The sequence below is a fragment of the Passer montanus genome, unplaced genomic scaffold (genome assembly GCF_014805655.1).
Source record: "Passer montanus isolate IOZ18808 unplaced genomic scaffold, ASM1480565v1 scaffold42, whole genome shotgun sequence".
Lineage (NCBI taxonomy): Eukaryota > Metazoa > Chordata > Aves > Passeriformes > Passeridae > Passer > Passer montanus.
The window spans coordinates 5,402,624-5,421,249 of NW_024369041.1; the positions used below are offsets into that span (position 1 = coordinate 5,402,624).

General features: G+C 42.0%; 1 long non-coding RNA gene across 2 annotated transcripts in view; it reads right to left on the reverse strand.

Annotated features, from left to right (window-relative positions):
- Positions 1-18,626, reverse strand: part of LOC120507241 — a 55,870-nt gene that overhangs the window by 20,812 nt on the left and 16,432 nt on the right. Inside the window, exons 4-6 of one of the 2 annotated variants that reach the window (XR_005628702.1) lie at positions 10,688-10,922; positions 5,369-5,463; positions 3,374-3,503 (exon numbers count right to left, since the gene is read on the reverse strand). This is a non-coding gene — a long non-coding RNA (uncharacterized LOC120507241). The remainder of the gene's footprint in view (positions 1-3,373; positions 3,504-5,368; positions 5,464-10,687; positions 10,923-18,626) is intronic. The other variant, XR_005628703.1, reaches the window with a different exon arrangement.

Below are 18,626 nucleotides of genomic sequence, written 5' to 3' on the forward strand. Positions count from 1 at the left end.
GAGTAGATATAAAAATCCTTAGTTCTGTTTTGATACTTTGCAACCACAGCACAGATCTACACAGCAGATCAGCAAGTCTCTGAGGTTTGAGAGGAAACACTGCCAAAAGATGGTATTTCTTCCCCCTTAAAAAAAAAAAAAAGTTGAAACAGTTTATTACTAGGTGTGGTATCGCATCGAAAGCTTTCAGTTTCAGTACTTGTGTGACGTATATGCCAAGTGCAGAGGGATCTTACTAAAACCTTCCAGGATGAAAACCCTCACACCAGCCAGTCTAGACATTCTCCAGTAAATACAAAAGTGGGATTAGATGGTGCTGCTATTCTAACCCCAAATAAAAACTAATATAAATTAAATAATAAAAATTAATTAAAAGAAAAAAACAACTAAATCAGGTGAATGTTAGCTAAAACTTAGTTGAGATGGCAAAATGCTACAATATAGCTTAATGAGGTAAATCCATTAAAATACCAATACTTTCTTAAGCATGTGTTTAAGTATATTTTTGTCTTATGAGAACTTTTGTAAGAAAGGACTTGATTTTCTAAATTAGAGTGGAAACCAACTCATTGTCTTCTATTTGGTACTTAGCATCCTACATATCAAGGTATTAAATTAAGAGCTTACTGAATTTTTAGTGTCTACTTAATATCTTGGCTTACTTTACTCCTCTTCTAAAATGTTTCATTTAAGTGAGATGAAAATTGTTGATTTCTGATATTTTACTACATGTCTAGGAGACAGAAGCATGAGGAGAAACTTGATTTAAATTATACACATCCGTCTCTCCAAGAAAAGGTTTTCTATTTGTGTTGGAATGAGCTTTTTTCCAATACCTGGTAATTCTCCTGGTTTCTACACACATATTCCACAGAAGAGGCAAAGGTTACTGGTGTATAGCATTACTTCTATACGATGCTGTGTGTTTTCATTTAGGCACTCCCACAATGATTTCCATATCTAGCCACTTGCTCTTCTTATTTCTTGATAAGTGATGGCCCTATCAGGAAGACGGGGGCGAGTCTGTTACTGCTTTGAGTAAACAGCCTAAAGGTCATTTTAGATGTTGGCTTTGACACTCTTGGTTCAGTAGACACCCACCATAGCTGTCACCACTATGTTGAAGTTACCTTCATGGAAAAACAGCCTTTCAGTGGGTCCTGTTTTCTCTTCAAAACAAGAGACCACCAGTGGGCACTTAAGGATGAAATGAGGAAAATTCTATCAAATTCTTCTCAAAGATACCTGACAGAGCCATTTGGTCTGAGGTCAGGATCCAAGTGCTGGAGGTCCTGCTGAGGTCTGCTAGGGTTAGGGGAAAGCCCTGTGTGCCCCAATGGGTGCCACAGTTCTAGCCAGTGCTCAAGGACCTGTTAAAGGAGGTTTCCCCAAGAAGTGACAGCAGCAGAAGACATCCCAGCCAGCTGGGCACAGGTGACTTTAGCAGGTGTGGCTATGTACACTAGAATGAGAGGGGTAAAACCAATGGCTCACATGGCACCCCCACTTGGGGTGTCCACCTGCACAGCTGTCACACTGCTCTCCAACCCAGGCTTCTGCAGGTACCCTTTCTCTCCTGCTGCACAAGATTGAGCAGTAGAACAGTAGAAGGCAGATTTGCTGAAATAGATGCATCCACTGCCAGAGTGTGTTGGCAGCACACACCACCACTGTGCCTCCATGAGTAAAAGGTCGTTCCAACACTATACTCCTGGCCACCTTCTCCCACACACTCTTCAGCATGAAAGCAGGAAGAACCCAGCAGACAGATCTAAAGATACCAACATCCTGCAAAAGAAGAGTTGCATGACTAAAGCTAAGATCCAGAGCAAAGGCCAAAGCACCCACAGGGTTGATACAGCAATATGCCTTGTACTGACAACTCTACAGGCAGAGCAACACATATTCCACAAGGGATACCACCACCCAGGGCAGAATCCAAAGTTCACTGCAGAATAACTCCTGAAGTCCTTTCAGAAAACTTACCACAAACAAAAGTAACTTTCTTGTCAAAATTAGGTTCTTCAGGCTCCTTGGCTCTCATTTTAGGCACCTGAAGATAAATTATTTCAGAAGACTATGAAACAGGCAACTCTCCCTGAAGTCCTAAGGAAAGAGTTACTGTGGATTCAGGCCCCCAGGATGCTATTCTGGTACTGCCTGGTGCTTCACCTCTCTCCTCACACCAGCATGCAGACAGCTTAGTAGCAAGGCATCTCAGACACTTCTTTTCTCCAGACTGTGCACAGCACTTCCAGTAACTGAGGTACAGTGTCAAATCATTCATCCTGCTGGAACATACCATCTGCATTCACTTTACAAAAGTGGAAAGGTACAGCACAGTCCAACCCTCCTTGTCCAGCTAGACACAGGTCTGGGACTCCCCTAAAAAGTGAAGGGACAGGTTGTACTGGTACATTACCTCCATTTTTCTGTAAAGAGAGGTAAATGCTAAAATATATGCTGTTAAATTTGTATAGGAAGTGCACCTTGTATCATCTTTGCCTCACTTCTGTGCAGCTAAAAAAGAGAAGAGAGAAACCAGAACTGTGATGAAGAGCTACAGAGGACAGCGAATACACATGTGTTCTTCCAAGATGATCCTGTCCTTTCAGAGCCAGACACTCAGGTTACTGCATTTACCAGCCCTTTTGCTTCAAGACACACATGACAATACTTTCCAGAACATCCTGTTCTTTTCTTTTCCACCATGCCTTTTGAAATCCAGCTGTAGCCATTGCGACCTCTGGCACTGCCCTCACAACCAACACAGGCTGTTCAGCTGCCTTTAGAGATGAAACTTCTGGTTTTTAGAAGAGATTCCTAGCACTATTCACTCTGAATGTCATTATCATGAAGCTGCTAATAGATAAAAACTACTGAGGACACATCCCATTGCTCGTTTTCCCTCCCTTCACTCCACAGCAAATAAGGCTTCAGAGACCTCTGCAAAAGCAGTCAAGCCCAACATCCAAAAAAGCCCTGTATGGTATTGTATAGGCACAGTCAGAGCTGCTTTCTCCAGACACGGGGCTCCATTTTCCAGTACATAATTTTCACTTTGTGCTAAACAGACAACAGAGTGTGAAAACTCCCTTTTTTTGGGTTTGACATTATCGTACAGACAAGAAAACCATCTGCAGTTTTCAGCTTCAGTTTTTGCTCCAAGTTGGGATCTTTCTGTTACTTTTCCCAATACATTTTCAAGCCCAGACACTAATTCAGTCTACTCCCTACTTCAGCTGCTCTTCTACTCTGTGAGCAATGTCTGCTTTTCAGCACGATGCAGGAGTCACCAAACAGCACCTGAGTAGGGTGCTTACAATCCCAGGATGCCATACCACAAAGCAGGCTCCTTGAATCCAGTACTTACCCAAAAAAAGGGCCTGAGCTTGCCAGCTGCACAGCCCAGCAGTGCTCACTCATGAAGGGTAGAACAGCACCGGTGGAACTTCACTGCAGTCCAATATCACAACCTGTCATATCTTCCTTGCTAAAGGAATCTGGGTAAAGAAAACACAAGCTGTATTTAAGCAATAATACCTTCTGGGAATGTCTAGCAACAAGTGCTCTGACGAACAAGCTGTGCCTCTGGCCCTTACCCTCACCACTCAACATTCTCAGGCTGACTGAGTTAAAATAGCTGACTTAAAAGTCATAATTGCTATTCTCAACAGTAAAATACTTTTTTTTAATGTACCTTTTAACATGCTGCAAAGTTAAACATGGCTTGCATGTTGCCATGGATATGATTTCACGTTTATAAGACTGGTCTTTCCTGGCAGCTAAATGCCAGGATGGGAACAAATAGCAGAACAGGGTTTTATTTGGCATTTTGCTTTGTTTAGGACAGCAGCTAACTACTTTTCTTATTAACATGCTTTTAATTTTACTGGAGATTCTCTAGGAACAGACTTCATCTCGTTGGCATTAAACACATCACAACCAATCCTCCAGTCTGTGTGAGCAGAGCCCTGACCTCTGTGGCACCACTCATGAGAATCAGGGTATAGGGTCAAGCCCGAGTCTGTTTACACATCTGCCATGGCTGGTATCAGATAGGATACAGTGCATGAAAACATCCTTTATCTCTGCTTGCTTCATCTCTCAACACAGAGAGCAGGGGTTGAGCCAGAACTAACTTTTATTCAAAATACAAACATTATCAATTCTGACTAAAATAAGGTACTGAAGTTAGGTTTCCATTTGAGGAGAGGAGCAGTTTCATTCCATAGGGTCCCAGGAAGAATGTCCAAAACGGAATTGCTAAATTTGTATCAATTTCAAATAAGCTGCATTCCTGCAGAAAGGCTAATGGAGCAAGAATAAAACCCAGACTGGCAGGAAGGTGTTACCAGTTCAGAATACCAAATCCTCCTTCACATCCACACCTAATGACTCATGCCCACATCTGTTTCAAAGGCTCTGTGTGTACCTCTAGCCCTGCTGGATGACTTATGTGGCAAAAGTCACCTGGTCTTCAGTGGGACAACATTTCACTCCTCAGTGAATGAACCCAGGGATAACTTTTGCCTGCTGGTTGGTTACATGTAGGATTGTGTCAGCTCAGCTGCTATCACTAGGAAATCTGAAAATAAGATGAAATTGCACAGACAAATCTGGGGATTACACCATGTCCCTCCAAATTCCACAGCCAGAGTGTTTACCTCTGTCTGTGTGTTGCTGTGAGGAAAAATTCTGTACCTATTTCAGTGTCAGAGATACATATCAGTCAAACCTGACTTCAGCTTTTGAAGTGGGTGGAGAGCAACACCGCCCCTCTCCTGTGCTGGAGCCTGCAACTAAACTGCATTTTACTCACAAACATAGCTGTAGTTCTGCTGTGTTCTGACTTTTAAAAAAAAATCTCATTGGACAGACACCACCAGCAAGTTTCTCCACTCCGTGGAGTGTCTTCACAGCCCTCCCACATAGTGAAAATGACTCAGACTAAACTACTAAATTTAGGGCATTGGTATTCTATGTGTTACGCTGGTGTTCATACAAGTAATGCCTTAAACAGTAAATTTCTGAATTAAGCATTCAGGCATCTTTTCTGTGCTGCATTTGCCACTGAAACAGAACGGCAACGAAGGTGGGCTGAGGAGGAGGTTATTTGGATCATGATTTGGCTTGTGTTTTGGCTAGAGCTATATGGGAATTTGAATGAGGTTTGCATGCACTTTTAGAATTATCTAATGACCCAATATCATTATGTTTGATCTCAAGTGATGAGATCGTGCAAGATTAGCTGCCCTTGGGAGATTCCCCTCATCTCAGGCAAGAGACAGCAGGCTTTGACTCACAACTGGGGAGGATTTCTCTGGGGATGAATAGACCAATTCCCACTCCTCAGCATCCAACTCACCCATCTTTGTGATGTTCCCCTCCTGGAAGGATGGTTCATGAAGCAGCTGCTGAGCTGCTGGTTGCAAATCCATGTAGTCAACTAGATCAGTACTTCTGTAACTCAATATAAAATAGAGAGAACTATTGAAAGTTTTTAATTTGCAAATCAGACCCTGCATCATGAGCAACAGTCATCCGTGTAGCAAGGACAAGGCAGTCTGGAAGAAACCCATGATGGCCATGAAGGTCTGTGGCTATGACCAGCATGTCAGGGCTTTGCAGAGAGATTGGCCATGTGGTCACTACCCAGAAAAAGGGACAGCAAGTCCCTGGCCCTACAAGGAGCAGAAGAAGCAATGAGACGGATGGCATGAGAAGAGGAAGGGGAGAAAGAGGAGTGCTAATGAACCTTGTCCGCTGAGGCACTCTTTTCTCTCTGTTTGCTTACAATCACCAACAAATCAGTGTGAGCCTGAAGTCAGGCCAGAACCTGGCCCAGAGACCACACTGTCCTTTAGTCTGACCACACCACCTGCTGAAGCCAGTGAGAGTTTATGTGGGTATCTCAGGCAAGGACATGGAAGCAATGACTCATCTATTAATGAACTTTGGTTCTTTATCTGGTTGCCAGGTGCCTCCAGAAAGGCACAGCTTTCCTAAATATTTGTGGGTTTTGAAACTGCTGAATAATTTGTTACAAATACAGTTCATCATCTGTTATCCAACTAAAACCATGCAATTGCTAGGAGCCATGTGAGCTGTTTACCCTGCACATTTCTATCACATGCCCTACCTTTGTTCCTCATCATCAGAGTACAACTCTTCAATAAAAATTAGGCTCATGCAAAAACATTTTAAGACTTTCACATCATTTGTTGTATCTTCCAGGGATGCACAGTATTTCAACCTGGGAAGCAGGGCATCCTTGTCTGAAGTTCTGGAGAGCAGGTAAAGAATAACTGTTTTCAGTAAAACCCACAACTTTTTCTTGTATGACCATCTGCCCGAAGGAAAATTTCCACAGTACAATGTCCACTCTTGTGCTGACCCCACCCAAGAAGCAGTGATCTTAAAAGACCCCAAAGTGCCCACTTCAGAGAATCTTAAAAACCCATGCCTAGAAGCGACCTGGAGGGTCACTTATTTAATCACTTTCCTTGCTCTAAAACAGAATAAATAACTTAGACCATCTCTAAGTTATTTATTCTTAAAAAAAAACATTCATCACACTTTTTCTTGCAAAAATTCAGACAAGAATATGCCACTTCTCCTTAAGTAATCCATGCCATGATTTACTACTTGTGCAATTAGAGAATGTTTTCCTAACACTTGAGCTGTGTTTCTTCACTTTATCACCTCGTATTTGTCCAAGCAGGCAATTTTGACTGGGTCAAATTACCCCATTTTATCCCCCAGATTTTGACTGGTAGAAGAGTCAGAGAATATAATGAAGGAAAGATGTTGAAAGCCAAGATCAAGAGATATACCAAGATCAGAATATCTATCTGATATCTACTGCATACTACTTGCCCAATAAACTCAGAAATTACATTACTTAAATATTAATTACTCTTGGAATTACATTTTAACATCATTTTACAATTTAGGTCCACACAAACTGTCTGACAAATCTGTCCCACTATCTGTCCAGGAATCCAAATCTTTCCTTGAGTGGATTCCCAACTTCATTAACACTTCTTTCTTTAGAATACTTAAAGGCAACTTGTGAAAAAGATAGGGACAAACTTTTTAGCAAAGCCTGTAGGATAGGATAAGGTGTGATGCTTTTAAACTAAAAGAAGTCAGAATTAGACTGCACGTAAGGAAGTAATTTTTTACAGTGAACGGGTGGAACAATGATACAGGTTGCCCAGAGAGGTGGTGGATGCTCCATCCCTGGAAACATTCAGGGGTCAGGCTGGACTGGGCTCTGAGCAACCTGATTTAGTTGTAGATGTCCCTGCTCAGTGCAGGGGGCTTGGACTAGATGGCCTTTAAGGATCCTTTTCAACCCAAACCATTCTGTGATGCTGTGAACAAGTAAATCTTCCTTGGTAAAACTCAGCTAAAATATCTCCCTAATAACTTCTACCTTGTGAAAGAGGGTTGCCTCGATATATCCTACCATAGTGATACATTAAGGGGGTTTTGCCCTATTGCCTTTCCAAGCAATATCTACATAAAGTGTCCCTCTGCCACTAGTAAGTGCTTCCAAGACTTGCTCAAAAGCATCTTTCCACTTGTCCACTAGGCAGGTGGCTTAAATGACACCCACCTGTCAAAGAGGCTCTGCTCTTCCTCTTTCCATCCTCACCCAGCAAGTCTGTCCTTCATTACTGCACAACTTCAGGACAAGCATGGATAACACTTCTCCATTTCTCCAAGTCTTTCTGTACAGAATGAGCTGTGTGAATGCTCCAGTCCTGCGACTGATCCCAGCAAATTTCTAACATATCTATGAAATATTTAATTTGACTCTATTGCTACAATGTCTGGTCATTTTCCCCATATTTGTACTGATGTTGCTTTCTTAACCTTCCAAAGATGCTGCTGTAATATTCAGTCTTTTAAACCTTTGCACTGACCTCTTTCAAACTGAGCATAAAGTCCTTTTCTCACTAGGCTGGTGAAGGGTGCACTGTAATAGAGCCCTATTTCTTCATTACCTGAGAGAAATTCACATCCCTGCCTTTGAAGTATGACATTAGCAGCCAAATATGTTATTTCCACACTTCTGATTTAAAAATTAAGTTGTTTGGTATCCCTGAATTGAAACACTTAATTTCTGTGAGCTGAACCAAAGTAAAATATTTTGATCTGACCCAGTTTGCCTTCAGTTTGTCTCACCTGTCTAAAGTGAGCCTCTCTGTCCAAGCTTTTTCCCATGATCCAGCACTACAGTAGGTAAGAGGAGAAATTGCAACACACCCCTGGTTAGATAATGCAGAGATGGGAGTGGCTGTAAGAAATAATCAGGATACAATGCTTCCTGTCCCAAAAATACCACAGCAGTTCACACAAATGGCTCAGATTCAATATTAAGTAACACACAGTAACCCAGCTCAACAAACTGTTTTGAAATGGATAAAACTGACTCAAAGCAAAGTATTTCAGTAGTACCCTCCTGGCAAGTCTTCCTAAAATCTCAATCTCACAGAATTTCTGCATAAAAGTCACTTGAACACCAAGTATTTTTTAACATAATAAAATTAGCAACTGTAGAAATAGATCAGTCATCATGACTTGCTGCACAGGAAGATCAGAATACTGATTCATACACACTTTATATACATTGAATTGCTTCAGAAACCCAGTATTTTTACATCTTCTTCATACCATCACAGTTCAAATGGAGGTCTTTGCTCTGCAATGGTTTGCACATGATGAGAAGTGATGTTAATCATGAGAACCACCAGAAAATTCTTTTGAGCCAATTAGATGGCATCAGTCACAATGATATTAGTCATCCACTCCTCACTCTGAGGAGAAGGAACCAAAAATTGTCATTCATCTACTCCTAAAGCTGTAGAAGACATGAGGGAAGTGCACTATTTCCCATTCTTTTTGCAATCGTTGTTACACAAAGTGACACGAGCTGCTATTTTCTGTTCCTTTTCTAGGAGAATGGTGGTTACTCTCTGTGCAGGTTACAAGAGACTTTGATCTCATTTAACTGTTTCTTACTTCCCCTGCTCTTTCTTGATCACTACATGATCCAAAAAGAAAAAGGGAGCAGAAAATATTGCCATTAGCCAGATGCCATTAGCCTCAGCACCTTGTAAGGGCAAGATGAGTGAGATGTGACTGCTGGTTAACAGTGACAGAGGAGAGAGTTGTCATACTTGGTGCCATGACTCAGCACACTGGTGAGAATAATTAGAAAAGCATGAGAAGTGATAACCAACATGTGGAAAAGTGGACACTCAAGGAAAATCTTCCAAAAAGGTCACAGTGAAGCATCAGAAGATGCAAACTGCAAAGGGTTCAAAGTGGAGGACTGTAAGAACAGATCGAGGAATGACACTGCAGCAGAGCCAGACTGCCCTGGAGCAGCCAGCCCAACAAACCACACTACTGAGATCAGTAAGCACCACTGATCTCAGAGAGCTGTGAGCTGGGGGAAGTCCAGGAGGAACTGATGTGGGGAGAGGCTGATCAAACCCTATTTTTCCACAGCAGAATGGTTTGGGTATCCCAGAGATGCTGGTGTAGCAATCTATCACTTTCACCCCAGCCAAGAGACCAGACTACCCAAAGCCCTGGTGAGCACAGAGATCTCTGCATGGGATGTTGTTCCAATGTAAGAGGCACCTTTGAAGCACTCAACTGTGGTATTCACATGTCTCCTGAACAGAGAGAATCTGTGAGAGAAGCAGAGAAAAGAATGATTAAAACAATTCTTATCTTATTTGCTGCTCCTGTGTTCAGAAGGCATGTGAATACCACACTCAACAGCTACAAACACCTCCAAGGCACAGGCTGGCCAGCTCTGGAAATATCAACACTTGAAATCCCTCCAACACTTTGTTTTTGGAAGAGAGAGGTAGTGAAAAAGAGGATGACAAATCAGAAATATCAATCCTTCTAACAGAGGGGTAAATAGAGCAAGTTAATAGTAAAGTAATATTCTTGAGAAGGCAAAGAAAAGATCTGTGGCTGAGAAGTCAAGATGCATCTAGCACATCTGGGGAAACTCTGCCAAGCTTGTCATGGCATCTGGTCCTCTGGGATGACATTTTGGCTCACTGCCTAGTTAGAATTTGCCCTTGAAGGATTTTATGGGCTAGATCCTCACCCAGAGAAAACTGTGCTGCTGCTTTTTAGAAGCTGGACGACCAGGAGAGAGTTATGTCCCAGATCTCAGACTGGTAGGATGGTTTTCTCAGGGGACCTACATCTGACAGCTTCACAATGAAAGGAAATGTTATCCATGGCATGAAACTCCAATTCAACAAACAAATTGGAAAATTACTTTACAAGAAGTCATGTTAACAGATGGTACCAAATCCAAGTAGCAAAGATCACAATTACTTCTTCACATTTTGCATTTTGTCTTGTGTGTGTGTGTACTTCAGCCCCAGAGAAACAGATTATGACTCAAGAAGTGGAGCTAATTAAATTATAACATACTAGAAGGAGATTGGCTGTGTTGATATATCTGGAGTGTGGTACAGCAAGATATTCCTCTGTAAACACTGAGATACCTCCTCAGGATTTCTCATAATTTTGAAATAATTCAGAGTATCTCCAGAAGAAGTCTTAGATTTGAATGCCAGCCCTAAAACTAAAACATGCCTGAACTAGATAAATCAGATAATCTAAGACCATATTTACATACCTGTAAAAAGAAGATGAAGAGGGACAACTGGAATAGTAACTGCTCCCTGCAGTTGTTGCTAGGTCTCAGCTTTCTACATCCAGCTGCACTGAATCCAGAATCATTCTCTTCAAGAGATGGCATCCAAGACTCTCTGATTTGTTTTTCACACTGTCCAGTAGAAATAACTTAATCACAGTGAGATAAGACTCACAGCAGCCCTCTCCTTCTCAGAGAAAGGGAAATCTTCCAGAAACTGTAAAGATACAGCTTTAATTATATTCCAGTCCGCAATTATAACAAATGCCTTTTTTGCCCCATGCTAACAATATAAAAGGACTCTAACTCTGAGGTGGCCCTGCTTTGCTTGGTAAATTAATGAAGCAACATTGACCTAAGAGGTGTTGATGTATCCCAGAGGGAGGAGAACAAACCTTCAGTGCAGAGCATCTTCACACCAGTACACATCTCTCTTCTCCAGCCTCTACCTGATGTAGACAGAAGAAAACTAGGAGAGATGTTTCTAATAGATGAACTCCACTAGCACCTTCTATAGGCTTTAAGATATGTCCAACCTAGTTGTCTATGCACACCCTGCCAGAAGTTACAGCTGCCCCTGCAGAGTCAGCAAAGGGAACGTCTCTCTGTGTCTCATCATGCAAGAGATGCTCACTGAAGACATGGCAAAGAGGAGCTCTGGGCATATGCAGTATGCTCAAGCATCTGCAGCAAATCGATCTGTCTGTGGGCAACAGATGCCTTTGCAGACATGCAGCACTCCAGGCTCTTTTTATGCTCATTTGCATTTAAATACTGCTAATTGGAACTCAAACTTATACTTCCCTGGCTCTGAGCAAGAAAGGCATACCCCTTTAGCCTAGAGTTAATGCCTACACTTAGCTAATTGTCCTGGCTCTCTCCACCACCAACAGAGCTAGGCAGTGCTGCTGTATGATTCACTCTGCTAAATCCATAATGAATCATTCTGGCCACCTTCGGTGATGAGGGAGACACACAAGAGTGCCCATACATCTTGCTTAGAATACACACCTGGCCTCCAGACAGCTCAAGAAGGATAAGATATAGCCTACCTGAATTGCCTTTTCTTTTGAATGTACTCAGTGGTCAAGGCAAATATAAAAGGAACTCGGACTGTGGCTTCTTGACACAATAATCTTACAAAGATATAATGAAAGCAGTAATCCAAACACACTAGTATTAATTACAGTAACACAAGCAGCAGTTCCTGTAAAAGTCAACAGCTTTTCCATATGAAACCCAAGTGTGCCACAGCCTGTGTGTAGATGTGTATCACACACCTGCCCAATACGAAGGCCACAGCCAATTCACATGCTGTGTATGTTTTCAGTCAGAAAAGAAATTAAGTGATTGATACAAGGGTCTGGAAACCAGGTCATGAGATTCCTTCTGCATGATCCTGGTGTCCTGCACGAAACTTCCTGTCCAGACAAACACTTGTAACCTCATGCTTTCACCACAGCTTTGATTTATATCCTTTGCTTGGCTTCTGCAGTACTTTTAAACCTTCCAGAGAAGGTCTGCTTGGGCCCAAGCTGCACTTGTGGGGAAGTGGCAGTGAAGAACAAGGCTCTGCCAGTGGGAAAGCAGATAGACTCTCCTGCTGGTTTCAAAGCTTCTGTGGGGGCACACCAGGCAGGGCAGGCTGCCAGGCTTCTCTCAGCAAGAGCTGCATTGCCAGAAATGACCCAAGGGATCCACTACATCCTACAGAATGACAATATTTACATGCAAACACCTTGTGCTCCAGTGTTCCCAGAGCAGCTGCCCTTTCTGCAGTGAGGGTTCTGCCATGCCCATGAGAGGCTGATCAAGGCCCATTGGAACAGGCCCAGGCACTCGATCAAGTTTGACCAGCTCTGGACCATCCATCTGTGTGGTGTGACATATGCCTTGTCTCCTGAAGGGAATGGGATTTTATGCATTTTCATTCTAAACACACAAAGCAGGTAGCCAGATGAAATACAGCACAGTCAGGCTCTGAAAAAGACTTCTTGTAGGTACAAAGACTGCAAGTGACATACATCATTCTTCATTTAACACTTTGCTGATCTCTGACTCGTGGATTGTTCTCCCTCTGAAAAACCCTAACTACTCTTTTCACATGGGAATTTTGACCAGAATCATTGAAACATCTTTACACACAGATTTGTCACAGAGACTGCAATGGCAGTGAGATACTGATCTGGCTGGGCACAGCTTGTACCTACCCTGTGGCTGAGGCAGAGGAGCAAATGTCTATGTCAGCTACATCTGGAAAGAAAAAAGGTTCCTGTTGGAGTCAGCACAGAGCATCAGGCAGCCAGGAACTGACTGCTCCACTGGGCTCCTGGTGCTTGTGACAACATTCCTCATCAACCAGCTTTTGAAAGAAAGATCAGTTACACTGAAGTGTATGCCACCAATTGAAATATACTTATTAGGCAATATAAGCTGAATGCTTTGAGAGCACTACTTACAGCACTTTGTCCTGTACAACTCCTCGTTGTACAGGATCCTACTTCCAAGGCTTATAAGCTAACCAGACTGTCTAGACCAAGCTGTGTATGTGCTGTGGATAGATACACCACAAACCAAGAGTAGCAGGAGGACAGTTTCTCCCCTGCAAGTGCATCATAAATAATACAAATCAGTCTATGAACGATGGGAGAAGACTATCAAGTGTATGCAACAGTCGTGACTTACACCTACCAGAAATGTGTGCCAACACATCACATCAATTGACTTTCTTTTCACTTGGTCTGCATCTGACCCTGCCATGTTCATTCCAGTAATAGAACAGCTTCAACCTCAAAGTTATCTTTCAAATAACATTTTTCAACTGATAACATGCTCCCACATTTAAATTAACCAAACTTTTTACTACACTTCAGTCTATTTTTTTCATACAGGTTCAATGCCAGAATAATTGGGAAAACGAAATAGCATCTTTTTAACAAAAATATGTGTTTTAGTAATTGACAGCACGTGTCAAAGTCAACAATCAAACAGTTCAGGCAATGCAAGGTAATGCATGTTTTCATTTCAACTATTGTTTTCTTAATTTAGCAAATAGGAATTTTGGCTGTATTTAAAGAGGAAATCAGCAAAGCAATACTAAATTTTCTGTAGAAGAAAGAGTCATAAAATAAGTCAGGTTACCACAGAAACAAATTTAAGCACACTGGTGCCACAAATCAAGTAATTAGGCAGAAAGAATAATTTAATGTCTTCAAAAATTAATGATTTATGATACCATGTAATGTTTGGGGCATAAATATTTATTATCTTGCATTTTCTCTACCTTCAATTCTTTCTAATAAAGGACAACTCAGCCAAGTCCAAGTAGTGAACAGTAAGACAGTACAGTGTTATATTTGCTCTCCCTTGAGAAGCAGAAAGCACATTTTATATCAAATTACTCCAGCACAGATAACACTGCAATACTGTGTACCTACAGCCATCCATGGATTACAGGATTAGACTCCTGTGTACTGCCAGCAGCAGCCTAATAAATTTAAATTAAACTGCCATAAAGTAGTCAGGGGCAGTCTTTTTAGTCTTGCCATACAGTACAGCAAGAAATGTATTATGCTATATATTTGCCTTATTATTTAGCTTTTCCTGACAAGAAGCAAGTTTACCTAAACACCAGAAGCAGAGAGAGAACTTTAAGGCTTAAATCCTTATGCTCTTTCAGCTAGACATCAGAAATGGATATTACTGATGTAATATCACAACTCACAGTGAAAAGGGTTGTTTTTTTTCCCTGCAGGACTTTAATCTGATAAGGAGCCAAGACTCAAGCCAAATCTCAGCAAAAAAAGAAAGAAAAAATATCCTGTCTTCCTCTTTTTTTTTCCCCTTGCTCACAGAACATTACCAAACTGGCCTTTAGTATAAGTTCAGCTCACAGAAGTAATTCTTGAAAGCCCATTGGTGGAGAATGCATTTCCTTCTCCTTTCAGGTTGAAAAGGAAACTTTCTGTGAGTTTACTGTAATGGAGTATTTGTCTGTATCAAAAACACCCTGACCTCTCCAGCCACAAGATTAAATACCAGCAGCCCACTCTGTCACTAGTTCACTATTAGGAAATTACATGGGAGGAAAGACACAACATAAAATTCACAGGGAGAAAAATAGAAAAAAAGACATCGGTAGTGGTGGGAGTGAATGAACAAGCTTAATAATGAAGGCAGTAAAAAGGAAAATACCCTCTGGCCAGTTGATAATAAAAGGTTACTTGAGGCAAAGGGTCAGATCCTGAGCAGTGCAAACTGGCCCAGCTTCTCCAACCTCAGCAAAGCGACAGTGATTTACAGCAGCTGCAAAAAGCCCCAGGAGACAGAAAAACCCAGCTATAAAAATGGAACTGGAGGCCCACATTTTGAAAAGCTTCCACTCACTTTTAGCACCAGACTGAGGTACAGAGGTGACTCTGAGGGTTTGTTTCTGCGGGGGAGCTCCTGTGAAGTAAGCAGAAGTGTGAATTTACACTGCATTTATTCTTGGTCTTAAGTAGGCTGTAAATTCACACCCAACCTATTTTACAGGGATTTCCCCAAGTAGATAAGCCCTAAATTTGCCTCCTAATCATGGAGGTATACAAAATAAATAGATAATTTCAAAACTGCAGACCCACACAGGAATCTCTCTCTTGCTTGTAGGGGCAAGGGGGTACTGAATAGTAGATATTGTATTGTAGTCCTGCAAGTGCATGGTGCCCTTCTTTCAACCACTGACCCCAAGGCCCCCTCCAGTCATCTCTCCCAATATCTTTTTAAACCCCTGGATGTGTCCCAGCTTCATGGCAGACTTCCATATCCCAGCCCCTGGCTTCTCCTTTCCCACTGCAGTTCCACATATGAAAGTCCACATTTCTTTACCTACTCACTCCTGATCCCCAGGGGGAGCAGTAACTCCTCATCCTCATCCAGAGGTGGTGTCTCCTACCATTTTCCTACCTCTCAACCAATGTAACCATGCTCTGATCATTCATGCCTCACTCACCCCCAGAACCACTGGGTCCCTGGGTTAATGCATGTCCTTTGAAACCTCCTTCAGAGTCATAAGGTTAACTCCATGCCAGGAAATGCCAAGAAGCTGGGCAAGATTATTCACACTTTTTTGGCTGGAAGATGCCTTTACACACAGCCAAACAGGCAGCCAGAGGCCTTTGGCAGGAGCCAAGAGAAAGCAGCTGGGATGGTCACAGCTTCACCAGGGTCCTCAGGATGGGGATTTGGTCCTCAGCAGGCTGGGGTGAGCAGCTTGAATCACACAAGGCCTGGGCTCTTTCCCTGGGAACAGCAGTGAGGCTGTAATGGAGCAGAGCATTTATGCCCTGACTAATCTGGGACAATGACTGCTTGCACAGCAGCCTGTGCTGGCTCAGGTGTCAAATCCCACCTGTGGCCATACCACCCTAATACAGTGACAGCACTGTATCCTGAGGGATCCTTTTCAATAAGTCAATTTAGCAATATTCTCTGTCACCTAAAGCAAACACGAGGTTTCTCAAAAGCAGCCTGGAATGCTTTCTTTCAGTGAAATGCCTGATTTTGCAAAGCATGTGAGTCTGAAAGTCAGTTAACACTTAGAAGTTTTAATTTTCAGGGGATAATTTGTTTCATTTGTAGCTTTCCAGGCTACAGATTTCCTGTCTATCATCTCCCTCTTGGTGTTCAAAACTCCACAGCCAAGCTATTCTAAGTCCTTACTGAGCCTACCACTTATAAGGTAACAGGATAACCACCAGCATATTCCCTAAACAGGGCAGCCCAGAGAGTTCAGTCACCAGCAGACACCCAGCAAGGCAAAGGAACAGGGCCCACCATGTTATTTTAACAACCTATTATCCCCTGAAATCACTGGCAATACTAATCTATTTATCTTGCAAGTAGACAAATGTACATGACTATCCCATACACTAACACACTGATTAAACTTAGAGCATTTTAGGCAGATCATATTTCTCAAATAAAAATCAGACCTCATTAACCCTCAAAGGAAATTCCACATTAAAACACAGCATCAAAAAGACAGGAGCACGTAAGAATTCAGTCTGCATTTCAGTCAAAATTCTGTGATTCCTTTAACTGCTTCAGTTGCAAAGTTTTCAGAAGAACAGTGAGCTGTCCTTAGAGAGCTAGCCTGTAGAAGGACCACTGGTCTCTTTCTTACTCTGTCACATAGTAGGGAGGCCTTTATGCCCTGCTAAATGTAAAATATTTTAGAAAAACAAAAGCAGGAAACAAACTGGGATTTGGTCAAGAGTTCATGCTGGCTGAATCACTGTGGTGTGGAAACCACCAGCTCTAAAGATGGAAAGTCCGGAGACATTCATTACCTCAAAGAAAGAAAAGAAGAAAAAAATTTTAAAAAAGACCCTCAAGACCCATTTAGCTTGCTGGTAAGCTGCTCCAACACCTACAACATAAAAGAGGCTACCTATCAACAGATGCCTTGATCTTTTTCCTCTTCATCTCTCTCAGAGCACAGCCAGCAATTTGATCTGCACCATAGTTTTTCATATTGGGTGCAGTGAGAATTGTTCAAATGTCACTCCCTGACTCAACATGCAGAAATGCTCTAGGGTCAGGGCACTGCTCCTTCCCTCCACATCCTGCACCTATTGCCCTCTTCAGTCTTTCTCAAAGGGAAAAAAAAATCTACATATTTTACAGATTGAATATGGCCAGTTTTTAAGTACAGATTCATTCAGACTTCTCTGGATTTCCTTGGAACCTCTCAGACAACTAGAGGAAATATTGCTCAGAAGCAATTAAGGTCAACTGCTCTTGGACAGATAATAGGCACATTTAGGGAGGCATCACAGCCATTTTGAAGGAGGCCTGGAAAATCTTAACATTGTTAAAATGTGTATTCACAGCTGCTGATAAGATCTAGTAACGATGTCTGTGTTGTGCTGGTGCATTTCATCACCTTCCACAAGCCAAAATCTTACCAGCAAATCATTTTAGCACACTTTAAAAGGCAGTGCTGTGCCCAGTGCTTGTAGGAAGAACAGTTCTTGACAAGCTCACCATACATTTTTTACTTTCCTTGTTTCCAAAGTACTGGCATACAGAAACACACTATACTTAGGTACTAAATACATTTGTCTCAGCTAACCATCACATTATTTGACATAATGCTGTCACTAAAGCCAAGAATCCTATCAGCTTCCAGACTCACCTGAATGCTGTGCAGCCTTTTTGTCCATGCTGGATGGGGTGACCAAGAGCTGCAGCACCAAGGGGATGAACCTGTGCTGCAGAACAAGAGAGCTGGTCCAAAGGCTAAATTTTGTAACATGAGGAAACCTAGGATCAGCAGTTCTGCAACATATTTCCTTACACAGACTTATCTCCATCATTTATTCTCTCTGTGCCCCCGCTCTGTAAAATGGTACTTTTATATAACAGTCTCTGTGAGAATATGGTATGAAGTGGCACATTGACAGGGAACATGGAAATGCCTCTGAATCTGTAACTCCACATTACCAATCAGTCATCTTAAACACCCAAAAATGAATGATTTCAGAGAATGTTACAGTGGAAGTGACTCACAAAAGACTGAAGAATCAACACTCTCCTGAACTGAATTCAGTTTTGTGAGTGTAAGCTTTAGAGGGTTCATTTACCATAGTGATTCCATTTGGAAAGCAGTCTTTGAAAATTTTAAGCATCTTTCTACAGAGTAAACTGCCAGCTAGCAGCAACGTTATTGCATAGCACTGGTGTCAATGACCAGGGAAGCCTTCCAACTCAGCAAAGCATGCTCCAGGATGTCTTGAGAAAAAGATATATAAAAACAGCACAATCAAAAGCCTGGGACTGTTGTGCATTAGTTTTTCACACTTAATGGAGCTGGTGCTACAAAGTGCTTCTAGCACTACCAAATTTCACAGGCAATATGTCATAAGGCAATCCATCCTGA